This window comes from Hippopotamus amphibius, chromosome 2, assembly GCF_030028045.1.
Source record: "Hippopotamus amphibius kiboko isolate mHipAmp2 chromosome 2, mHipAmp2.hap2, whole genome shotgun sequence".
Taxonomy (NCBI): domain Eukaryota; kingdom Metazoa; phylum Chordata; class Mammalia; order Artiodactyla; family Hippopotamidae; genus Hippopotamus; species Hippopotamus amphibius.
Window position 1 is genome coordinate 120,617,250 of NC_080187.1, and position 12,828 is coordinate 120,630,077.

Below are 12,828 nucleotides of genomic sequence, written 5' to 3' on the forward strand. Positions count from 1 at the left end.
AGAAAAAGAATAGAAAATACCCAAATGACAGTCAGTAAGGATTGCATAAATTATGTGCATCAATTATATGCAATGAAATATTAAGCAACTATAAAAATGTGGGAAATATCTCTAAATACTGTTCTGGAGGAATCTATATGGCATGTTAAGTGAAAACAGTAAGGTGAAGAAGAATGTCTCTGGTATGCTAATTTTTGTGTTAAAATAGAGATGCACATATTAGCTTTATATGTATATGTAATTATAAATATATATTTTATAAATGCTTATATATTTTAAATGATAAAATATTAAAATGTTTTCTTGTTGAGGAAGAAGGAAACTGGGCAAGAGACAGGAATAAAAGCTAGATATTTCTGAATATTTTGTAGTTTTGACTTTGAAATAATGTAAATGATTTTACATAATTTAAAATTAAATTAACTTAAAATAGCAATCTCTAAAAATGCAATTCAAACTGAAACAATTGTTTTAATGGTATTTGTGTGTGTAAGTATGAATTGTCTACAGGATGGAAATAAGGAGATCTTTTCTAACCACGGCCTCAAAATTCAATTTTTGACTCAGTTAATTGTGATGGTTAATTTGCAGCTTGGCTAGGCCACAGGACCTAGATACGTGCTCAAACACCAGTCTAGATCTTGCTGTGAAAGTAGTTTTTAGATGAGAATAACATTTAAATCAATAGATTTTGAGCAAAGCAGGCTACCCTATATAATGTGGGTTGGCTTACCCAGTCAGTTGAAGGCCTTAACAGAAAAATACTGACACCTCCTGAGGAACACAGAATTCTGCCACCAGACTACTTTGGACTCAGATTGCAACATCAACCCTTCCTTGGGTCTCCAGTCTGCTAGATTTTGCATTTGCCACGATTATATGAGCCAATTCCTTAAAATAAATACACCACACACACATACTTATTGGTCTGTTTCTCTGAAGAACCCAGACTAATACATAAATTTAATGTATTTTGTGTATTTTCTATTTCACTGATTTATCTATAATATTTTTTTCTTTTCTAATCACAACACTAAATTAAATTTCTAAGTAATGCTTTAGTTGCATAACAAATTTTACTTTGTAATTTTATTATGATTAAGTTCAAAATACTTTCCACTCACCCTTGTAAGTTCTTTCTGGAAAATATTCAGAAATATGGTGCTTTATTTTAATATACTTGGGCTTTTCTATACATATATTATGGTTGTTGGTTTCTGATTTAATTACGTTGTGATCAGGGAACATACTGTGTTAAGGTGCAAATCTTGAAGGTGTTTTTGGATTCACTTTATGATCTTAGTGAACATTACCTGTGCTCTCACATGAGTGTTCTGCTTCTGTTGAGTATAGTATAATTGCCAACTAGGTCAAGGTGATAAATGTCACTGTTCAAATCATCTATGTTTTTCTGAATTTTGTTTACTTATATCAATTACTGAAAGATGCCTGTTAAAATACCCAATTATAATCGTAGTTCTGTCACATTTATTACATCTACATACATTATAAACCCCACAATAGGATGTTATGATTTTCACTTTAAATACTGAGATATCTTTTAAAGAAATTAACCAGTCACATATTTACCATTTCTGATGTGCTTCATTCCCTTCTAAAGACATAGTTTCCATTTCATATTCTTTCCTTTTAACGTTAAAAACTTTCCTTTAGGGACCTCCCTGGTGGTCCAGTGGTGAAGACTATGTGCTTCCATTGCGGGGTGGGGAGGTGGGCATGGGTTTGATTCCTGGTCAGGGAACTAAGATCCCACATGGCACAGCCAAAAAATTTTTTTTTAAATTCCTGTAGTATCTATTATAGAGAAGTCTTGCTGAGAATGACCAACTTCACCTTTATTTATAAAAGATATTATTGGAAGACATAAAATTATGGTGACAGGTTTTTTTTTTTTTCTTTTCACCATTTTGAAGTTGCCATTCTATTACCTTTTGGCCTATTTTTTTTTTTTTTTTTTTTGAGGTACGATGACTATGTATTCCCCACACGTTATGTGACGCTTGTCACCAAGGCCAGCACACAAGAGCTAGGACACGTGTCCCCAGACGTGTGCCAGACCGCGGGGGGCTGGCGGCGACCCCCTCCTAGTCACTTGCACACGCGGCACGGGGTCCCCTCGAAGCGGCCCCACAGCCCAGGGCGCCTCCAGCCGCCCCGCCGCCCACTGGCCTCTCCTCCCCGCCCCGGGCCGCCGGGACACCCACGGGAGCTGCCCGGCGATCTCAGGCCCAGGCGGGGTCCCCGGGGCCCCTGAAGCGCCCGCCCCCACGGGAGGAGGGCCCGATGAGGCCGCAGAGGCGCCCGGCCGGCGGGACGCCCTGGGGGCGGGAGGGCGGCGGCTGGGACCCACGGCCAGGCCGGGCCGGGCCAGGCCGGAGGCGGGGCGGGCGCCCCTCGCGGGCGGGCGGTCGTGAGCCCTGGGAAGGGGGCGTGGAGAGCAGCCCCGCGACCATCCACACGCGCGCCTGGAAGAGAGTCCCGGACACGGTCCCGCCCCCCAGGCCGCGCGCTCCGCCCCGCCGGGCGCAGGGAGACTGGGCGCCGGGAGGGACCGCCCCCCGGGAACCTGCAGCCGCAGCTCCTCGTGCGGGAACCCGGGTCCGAGGGCCGGGGCGGCTGGAGGGCAGCTCGTCCGAGCGGGGGGCGGCCAGGGAGGCCAAGGCTGACTCAGAAAGGGGCTTCCAAGGGCTGGGCGGCCCCTGAAGACAGACGGCGGGGGCGGGGCTGCGGGAGGGTCTGGGGGCCTGGCATCCTCACAGGCGCTTCTCACCGGAGTACCCCGCCCACCCCGCCATCCTCTAGGAAACACTGTAGTGAGTGGGGTTTCAGGGGCTGGGGGGAGGTGGTGCTGGTCTGCGCTCACAGCTTGGGGCTCTGTTTCCAGAAGGGTCTGAGGGCCGTGACAGAGCACAAAAAAGGAGGGGAGGATGGAGGCAAAAACATGAAAATAATAAAAATCCCTCTTAACATGCAGGTCCAGTTTCTTTTTCTCTTGTGGGCGGGCCAATGGGAGGAGAAGGAAAAATGCGAGAAGGCTTCCAGTGGGCCGGGAAGGACCCGATGGCACTGGGGAGCGGGGCGGTCATTCCTGCTGGTCGTCGTTGCTGGCACTGGGGGTCTGACTCCAGATCTGACTTCGGAGCTGTTCTGTCAACTCTGGGCTCTGCTGCTGCATCTGCTGAGCGAACTGCTGGCCCGCCTGGATGAGGCTGGCCAGGTCGTTCTGCGAGGGGCTGGTGCCAGGAGTCTCCAAGGGGTTGTGGCCGCTGGAAATCATGCCAGACGTGAGCTGTTGAACTTGGGGGTTGTTCATGAGGTTTGATGCCCTGCTCATAAAGCTGGGGTTGTTGAGCAGGCCCGCGATGTCGAAGCTGCCAACGCCTCCCCTCGGGCTGGGCGCCTCTCTCAGATGCAGCTCCGCCATCTTGAGGTTGGACGTGTAGGTCCCCTGTTGGGGTCCAGCTCCAGGGCCTTCCAGTAGTAGGCCACGGCCTCCGTGTGCTTGTTCAGGCTGGACAGCGCCAGGCGCATCCTGCCGGAGGCCTCGCTGTAGGACATGTCTATGCAGATGGCCTGCTGGCAGTCCTGCAGCACCCCCTCATATTTCCCCAGTTTGCTGTGGGCCCCGGCTCTGTTACAGATGTAGACGGAGTTGGTGGGGTTCAGCTCCATGGCTTTCCAGTAGAAGTGCATGGCGGTCTCAAAGTTTTCTACCTTCATCTGTGCGTTTCCTTCGGTTTTGAGGCATTCTGCCTCCGTCGAGTCCTCCTCCGAAGGCGGGTTTCGCTGGGGGCTTCTCAGATCCGTCGGCATCTCCATGTCTGCACAGCCGCTTCAAATATTTCCAGGAGAGTCTGCGGGAGCGCGAGGTCGCTGTCCTCCACCATCATCCCAAAAGCGGTCTCCAGGCACAGGATGGTGATTTCCAAGCTCTCCTGGGTGTTGGTTGAAAGCCGCCCCCCCGCCGGAGCTGGTCCTGCAGGAACCCGATGATGGCGTAGGCCAGGCGCTTCTTGTCATCCATCCTGAGACAGGAGGAGACAGGCCTGGGGCTCCAGGATCTTTTAGGCAGCCGAACCCCCCTGTATTTTTCTAATGAGCTATCAGTCATCATTCTTATGATTTGTGTGACACAAGTAATGAGTTATTTTTCTCTTGCTCCTTTTCAGAATTCTCTTTATCTTTGGTCTTCAGTAGTTTGACTATTAGATGCTTAGATGTTGTTTTCTTTATATATGTATATCCCCACTTGGATTTCACTGAGTTGTTTGGATATGTAAGTCACTTGATTTGTACCAAATTTGGGAGATTTTAATGCATTAACTGAGCAATTTTTTTTCTCCATTCTCCTTCCTTTTATTCAGAGACTCTATTTACACTTATGTTAGACTGCTTGATATTGTTCCAAAGTCCACTTAGGCTCACTTCCTATCTTTTAATCTTCTTCTTCACTTATTCAGACAAGATAATTTCCATTGCTCTATCTTTATTTTAACTTACTTTTACCTATATTCAATTGGCCATGTAGTCAGTCTAGAATTTCCATTAGATTCTTTCGTATGTTTTTCACTTCTCTGCTATTTCTCATCTTTTTATTCATTTTGACTGTATTGTTAAGTCTTTGAGTATATTTATAACAGCATTGTACAGAGTATAGATTCCATTATCTTCCTCTGGAGAGAACTGATTCTTGTTCTAGCATGCACCTAGTGTGGCTGGGCTTATGTTCCAAATTCTGTCTGCCTTGCTAAAATGCGCAACATCTCAGCCTATCAGCTTTTACTTTTCACTACTAATCTCAACTGCACATTTATCTGCAGTTTATGAGAGAGCCAAAGATTTGAGAGGTTATAAACAAAATTTGAGACTACCATTACTGAGGGTCCCTCATTTATTAAATTTCTCTTCTCATCTTTTGGTCCCTCTTGCAGTCCCCAAACTCCATCCTCTGGTTCTACAGGCCTTTAAGAATTCAATTTTCTCCTTGACTTTTAGTTACTATATGCTGTATAAATAAGGGATTTCCCTAAGACAAAAACTATATAAACCCTTTTCTCAGGGGCTGAGTCCTATCTAGTTTCTGCCAGATTTGAGTTACTTTCCAGTGTCTTCCAATAGTTGCTTTTTATATTTTGTCCAAACTAAATAGTTGATATCAGTGGAAATTATCATTTAATACAAGCTACATTTTCATTACCCATAATTAAAATCTTAGACATTGATTTTGGTTAAGCATAACTCTTACTATAAGTCACTTAACAAACTAATATAAAACTCTTCTTAAGGTAAGTCGTTGCTGCAAAAGAGTAAAGTTGGACCCTTTCCCCTATACAATACACAAAATTAACTCCCAGTGGATCATAGGCATAAATATAAGAACTAAAACTATGAAACAGTGGTAAAAAAAACACTAGGAATAAATCTTTATGACCTTGGATTACTCAAGGCCTTCTTAGGTGTGATACCAAAAGCACAAGCTACAAAAAAATAATAATAAAGTTGGACTTCATCATAATTAAATACTTTGCCTTATCATTTCTAGGAGAGAGAGAATATCACAAATCTCAAGTTATCTGTGAGTAGACAAACAACAAATTTCAATTGAGATACGAGTGATACATCCATCATCACTGCAAGTTATGGGTGAAGAGAGAAAGAAGAGAAAATTAAGAGACTCCAAGTAAAAGATGCCAAAGGCGTGGAAGACATATCATCTCGCTAAAGAGAAGAAGTATTAAAAAATGGAAGATTAGAATGGCTATGAAGCAACAAAACATGGGATGTTAAGTAAACCCATTTTGAAATCTTTTAAATACTGTTTTATACTAATGAATTTGTAAACATAATGAATTTTTCTGGTTAACTTACATAAAAATGTTTTCATGTAAACATTTTGTCATTGTTGTGCACTATCCTCCTGGACAAAAGGTCTGGATAAAAAAAGGAGAAGACTGATATTAGTAGTGCATCAGATTTTGGTTACTAAATGAGACACACCACCAACAACAGAAAAAAGAACAAAAACAGCACCTGGGAAGGCATGGTGGAGAGGAGAGAATAGCAATGCCTTTTGTCTTTCAAAACTGCTCCAGAAAATCTTTCCTCTCCTCCTAAAAACAAACAGAAACAGACAGAAAAAAGATCCAAAAAACAAAATAAAAGAAATTGTGCTGCTTTTCTTAGATTCTGTGCTACAATGAATGCTTTGGATTCAGACTGACTTACTGCAAAGCCTATAATCACAACCGACAAAATATTCTTTCTTTTTTGGGGCTGAATAACATTCATGTTCATACCTCATTTTCTTGATCCATTCATTCATTGATAGACATTTAGATTGTTTATGTGTCTTGGCTACTGTGAATAATGCTGCAGTGAAAATAAAAGTGCAGTTATCTCTTAAAAATCCTGATTTTAATTCCTATGGATAGATATCCAGAAGAATTGCTGGGTCATATGGTAGGTAAAGTTTTAATTTGGGGGAAACTTCCATGCTATTTTCTATACTCTCTATGCCAACTTACATACCCACCAGCAGTGTAACAGGATCCCCTTTTCCTCACGTCCTTCACCCTTTCTTCACTATCATGTACTTGCTGGCCATTTGTAGGTCTGCTTTGGAGAAATGTCTATTCAGGTCCTTTACCAAATTTTAATCAGTTTTTAAAAACTTGTTTTGTTTTGTTTTTAGCTATTGAGTTGAATGAATTTTGTATGTATTTTGGATTTTAACCCCTTATCAGACTTATGCTATGAAAATATTTTCGCCTATTCTATAGACGCCTTTCAATCTTTGACTGTTTCCTTTGTTATGCATAAGCTTTTCAGTTTCATGTGCTATTGATTTCAGTCAGCTAATATTTTTGAGAGTTTTTTGCATCTATATTCTTTAATAATATTGGCCTGTAGTTTTATTTTCTTGTAGTGTCCTTATCTGGCTTTGGTATCAGGGTAATTCTGGCTTTATAAAATAAGTTTGGGAGTATTCATTCCCTCTTCTTCAATTTTCTGGGAAGAGTTTTAGAAAGATTGGCATTAATTCTTTAAATTTTGGGTAGAATTTACAACTGAAAATAATCTAGTCCTGGGATCTTTAAAACAATGCAGTGAAACTAGAAGTTGAAAATAAAATTGAGAAAAAAAGATGAATAATCTTGAAGTTTAGAAACTTGCACTTAATCACTACTAGGATGAAAGTGGAAATACAGAGAAAATACAAATTAATTTCCTAAATACTTATGATAAAGCAGTACATACCAAGATAAATGAGATATAGTTAAAGCAGTGATCAGAGAAAAATCCAGAGCCATATACACATACATTGATTAAAAACAAAAGAATTAAATAAGTGAATTAAATTGCCATCTCAAATTTTAAAAAAAAGAGTAAACAAGGAAAAAACAAAATAAAAGTAAAAATTAATAAATTAAACAAATACATCAAATCAGTAAATCAAAAATCTTGTTTTTTAAAAAAATCTGCAAATTAGACAATCCATTAGATAGTTTAATAGAGGATAAGAAGAAATAAAGCACAAAAGTAGATAAATAAGTGAAAATAATGATTAATAATCAATAAAAAATCACCAAAAACAATGTTCACATCTGTATAAACAAACTTGAAAGCTATATGAAATGGATAATATTCTAGGAAAATTCATTTAACTACTACTGACTGCAGTAGAAATATAACACTTAAAACACTAATTTCCACAGAAATAATACAGATAGTTATCAAGGAATTATAAAATACACACACACATACACACACACACCAGGTTTAAATGGTTTCACAGATAACTGTCCAAAACATTTTGAAATCAGATAGTTTCACTAAAAACAAATTGTTCCAAAGAATTGAAAAATGAAAATTACTTCCTATTTGTTTTTCATGAAACAGTGTAAAATTGTACCTTAATTAAATAAAAATAGTACAAGAACAAACATTATAGGCCAATATTACTCATGAATATTGCAGTTAAAATTCTGTGGGCAATATTAGTGAATTTGACCTCCTTTCTGGTATGACACATGAGAAGTAACTACCAATAGATCTGAGATACAAATGTGAAACATGAGGATACACAAATATAGGTACAAAATATGAGTGAATTCCTAAAAATCCTAAATGTAAGGGAAATCTTTCTAACTATGACACTAAAAACGGATGAGTTTTTTTAGTGATAAATTAAAATAATAACAAACTGTATAACCCAAAATATTTTTTTTAAAAATGCAAATTCAAAATACAAATTGGGAGTAAATATTTACAATATATATCAGATAATAACTAATATTATGAAATACACAAAGAACTGTTAAAATTGAAGGAGGAAGATGAGACATAAACAGGGGTGACATTAGAGTAAATGGTAGAACAGGCAGCTCCATGGACCTATTACTCTGCAGGAACACTGAAAAGTCAAGCAAAAACTGTCAGAATCAACTTTTTCAGAAGTCTGAAAAATAGTCAGAAGCTTATAGCAAACAAGTAAACACTGAATCAAGAAAAAGGTAACTTAAAAGTGACAGGGTAGCTTTGTGGCATTTGTAGTTGCCCTTTCATCATACCCCTTTCTAGCTCAGTGTCAGTTGTGAAGATGATGGCCCTTTCCTGTGTGAGATCCCAGTCCTTGTGTTTCTTTGCTCTAACCTGTCTGAGGGCCACCAGAAAAGACTATGTAAGGCTTTTAACTTTGTTTCCCCTAACTCAGAGATCACTCAAGGTGGAAGAGGGGCAAGCATTGTTCAAAAACATTGTAAGGCAAGTGAAAAACCCACAGCCATCTGGGGCAATTGAATCCATCCCTGAAAACCTGGGAGAAAAAAACTAGGAGCTGGGTTTTTTTTGGAAATGAAGGTATACAAAACCACACATTGATATTGGGGAATTTAGAAACCCACACATCAATACATGTCAAGGCAAAACACACACTCAGAAAATCCTTGAGAAGACCCTAAGCTTTCAGCTCTGGCTGCTTTCTCATGCAAACAGAAAGTGAAGGGTAAGGCAGAGCTAAGTGTTGAAAGAGTGTATCAGCACACAATCAACCAGTAAAGACTGGAAGCATTTGTTTGTTTGTTTTATCTTTCTTCCTTTGCTTATTTTCTTTGTCTTTCTAATTTTTTCTTGGCTCTTAGTGGTCAAAATATCATTAGCTGAACACATGATAAAGGTATAGAGACTTCAGAAAACAAACATAACAAATAAAGAAGTTACAAAAATAGTTTAGAAGTCACTAAACAACAACAAAAAAATCCAAACAACCCCAGCTGCATCCCACCGAAATTAACAAAAATAAACCTTGAGGAGGGGAAAGAATGTGATTTCCAGAGTTACTAAATTATAATATCCAAAAGGTCTAGTTAAAAAAAAATTAAGATGCCTACAAATAAAAAAGAATGTCACATGCATGAAGAAATAAACAGAAACTATCCCTGAGAAAGCATAGACATTGGACTTACTAGATTGGCTTTAAGCAAACTGTTTTAAATCAGCTCAAAGAAAACCAAGAGAACAATAAATGAATAAATCAAGAATATCAATAAAGATATAAAAATTATAAAAAGGAGCTAAAACGTACAATAACTGAAACAAAAAGTGCTGGGAAAACTGGATATTCAATCACAAAAAAAAAAAAAGAAAAAAGTTGAACCCCTACCTCATACCATATACAAAATTTAATTCAAGTTGTATCAATGACTTAAGAGATAAAACCATAAAACTCTTAGAATAAAATATAGGAATAATACAGGCTATGATTTATTAGATATGACACCAAAAGCAAAAAAACAAAAAACAACAACAAAAAAAAAGAAAGCAAAGAAATTTGACTTCATCAAAATTATAAACAAAGAACATCATCAAATAAATAGATAACCTAGAGAGGAGGAGAACTACTTAAAATTATATTGCTGATAAGGCTCTGATATCCAAAATATATAAAGAACTATTACAATGCAGCAACAAACAGACAAATAACTAGAAAATTGACAAAGAACTTGAATGGGCATTTCTCCAAAGAAGATATACAATGGACAAGAAACACATGAAAAGAAGCTTCACATCATTATTTATTAGGAAAATGCACATCAAAACGACAAGATATCACTTTGTACCCACCATGAGGCCATAATCCAAAAAAAAAGGGGGAGGTATGAAGAGCCGGAAACTATGAAAGATGTGGAGAAAATGGAACCCTCATACACTACATGAGCATAAAGTGGTGAAACTGCTTTGGAAAACATTTTTACAGTTTCTCAAATGTTAAAATTTTTTTTAAAATTTTATTAATTTATTTATTATTTTGGGCGGGTACACCAAATTCAATCATCTGTTTTTATACACATATACCCATATTCCCTCCCTCCCTCGACTCCCCCCCCACCTGCCCTCGAGTCCCCCACACCCTCCCCGTCCCTGTCCTCTAAGGCATCTTCCATCCTCAAGTTGAACTCCCTTTGTTATACAACAACTTCCCACTGACTATTTTACAGTTGGTAGTATATATATGTCTGTGCTACTCTCTTGCTTCGTCTCAGCTTCTCCCTCACCCCCCGCCCCCCCAAACCTCGAGTTTTCCAGTCCATTCTCTGCATCTGCGTCCTTGCTCTTGTCACTGAGTTCATCAGTACCATTATTAGATTCCGAATATGTGAGTTAGCATACAATATTTGTCTTTCTCTTTCTGACTTACTTCACTCTGTATGACAGACTCTAGGTCTATCCACCTCATGACATATAGCTCCATCTCATCCCTTTTTAGAGCTGAGTAATATTCCATTGTATATATATGCCATATCTTCTTTATCCATTCATTTGTTGATGGACATTTAGGTTGCTTCCATGTCCTGGCTATTGTAAAGAGTGCTGCAATAAACATTATGGTACATGTTTCTTTTGGGATTATGGTTTTCTTTGGGTATATGCCCAGGAGTGGGATTACTGGATCATATGGTAGTTCTATTTGTAGTTTTTTAAGGAACCTCCAAATTGTTTTCCATAGTGGCTGTACCAACTTACATTCCCACCAACAGTGCAGGAGAGTTCCCTTTTCTCCACACCCTCTCCAACATTTGTGGTTTCCAGATTTTGTGATGATGGCTATTCTGATCGGTGTGAGGTGATACCTCATTGTGGCTTTGACTTGCGTTTCTCTGATGATTAGTGATGTTGAGCATCTTTTCATGTGTTTGTTGGCCATCTGTATGTCTTCTTTGGAGAAATGTCTATTTAAGCCTTCTGCCCATGTGTGGATTGGGTTATTTGCTTTTTTGGTATGAAGCTGCATGAGCTGCTTGTATATTTTGGAGGTTAATCCTTTGTCTGTTGCTTCATAGGCAACTATTTTTTCCCATTCTGAGGTTGCCTTCTAGTCTTGTTTATGGTTTCTTTCGCTGTGCAAAAGCTGTTAAGTTTCATGAGATCCCATTTGTTTATTCTTGATTTTATTTCCATGATTCTAGGAGGTGGGTCCAAAAGGATCTTGCTTTGATGGATGTCAAAGAGTGTTCTGCCTATGTTTTCCTCTAGGAGTTTGATAGTGTCTGGCCTTCCATGTAGGTCTTTAATCCATTTTGAGTTTATTTTTGTGTATGGTGTTGGGAAGTGTTCTAATTTCATTCTTTGACATGTTGCTGTCCAGTTTTCCCAGCACCACTTATTGAAGAGGCTGTCTTTTTGCCATTGTGTATTTTTGTCTCCTTTGTCAAAGATAAGGTGCCCATATGTGTTTGGGCTTACTTCTGAGTTCTCTATTCTATTCCATTGATCTTCCTTTCTATTTTTGTGCCAGTACCATACTGTCTTGATCACTATGGCCTTGTAGTATAGTTTGAAGTCAGGAAGCCTGATTCCACCAACTCCATTTTTCCTTCTCAAGATTGCTTTGGCTATTCGGGGTCTTTTGCATTTCCATACAGATCATAAGATTTCTTGCTCTAGTTCTGTGAAAAATGCCATTGGTAATTTGATCAGGATTGCATTGAATCTGTAAATTGCTTTGGGTAGTACAGTCATTTTCACGATGTTGATTCTTCCAATCCAGGAACATGATATGCCCCTCCATCTGTTTGTGTCGTCTTTGATTTCTTTCATCAATGTCTTAAAGTTTTCTGCATACAGATCTTTTGCCTCCTTAGGCAGGTTTATTCCCAGGTATTTGATTCTTTTTATTGCAATGATGAATGAGAGAGTTTCCTTCATTTCTCTTTCTGCTCTTCTGTTGTTAGTGTATAGGAATGCAAGAGATTTCTGTGCAATAATTTTGTATCCTGCTACTTTACTAAACTCATCAATTAGTGCTAGCAGTTTTCTGGTAGCATCTTTAGGGTTTTCTATATATAATATCATGTCATCTGCCAAGAGTGACAATTTTACTTCTTCTTTTCCAATTTGGATTCCTTTTATTTCTTTTTCTTCTCTGATTGCTGTGGCTAGAACTTCCAAAACTATGTTGAATAATCATGGTGAGAGTGTACACCCTTGTCTCGTTCCTGGTCTTAGAGGGAATTCTTTCAGTTTTTCCCCATTTAGAACGATGTTAGCATTTGGTTTCTCATATATGGCTTTTATTATGTTGAGGTAATTTCCTTCTATGCCCATTTTCTGGAGAGCTTTTTTCATAAATGGATATTGAATTTTGTCAAAAGCTTTTTCTGCATCTATTGAAATGATCATATGGTTTTTATCCTTCAATTTGTTGATATGGTGTATCACATTGATTGAATTGTGGGTATTGAAGAATCCTTGCATCCCAGGAATAAACCCCACTTGATCATGGTGTATGATTTTTTTAATGTGCTGTTG

The 12,828-nt window shown here is 38.8% G+C and overlaps 1 pseudogene; it reads right to left on the reverse strand.

Annotated features, from left to right (window-relative positions):
* Window positions 1–3,103: 3,103 nt before the first annotated feature.
* LOC130846701 (small glutamine-rich tetratricopeptide repeat-containing protein alpha-like) lies at window positions 3,104–4,045 on the reverse strand (annotated as a pseudogene).
* Window positions 4,046–12,828: the final 8,783 nt, after the last annotated feature.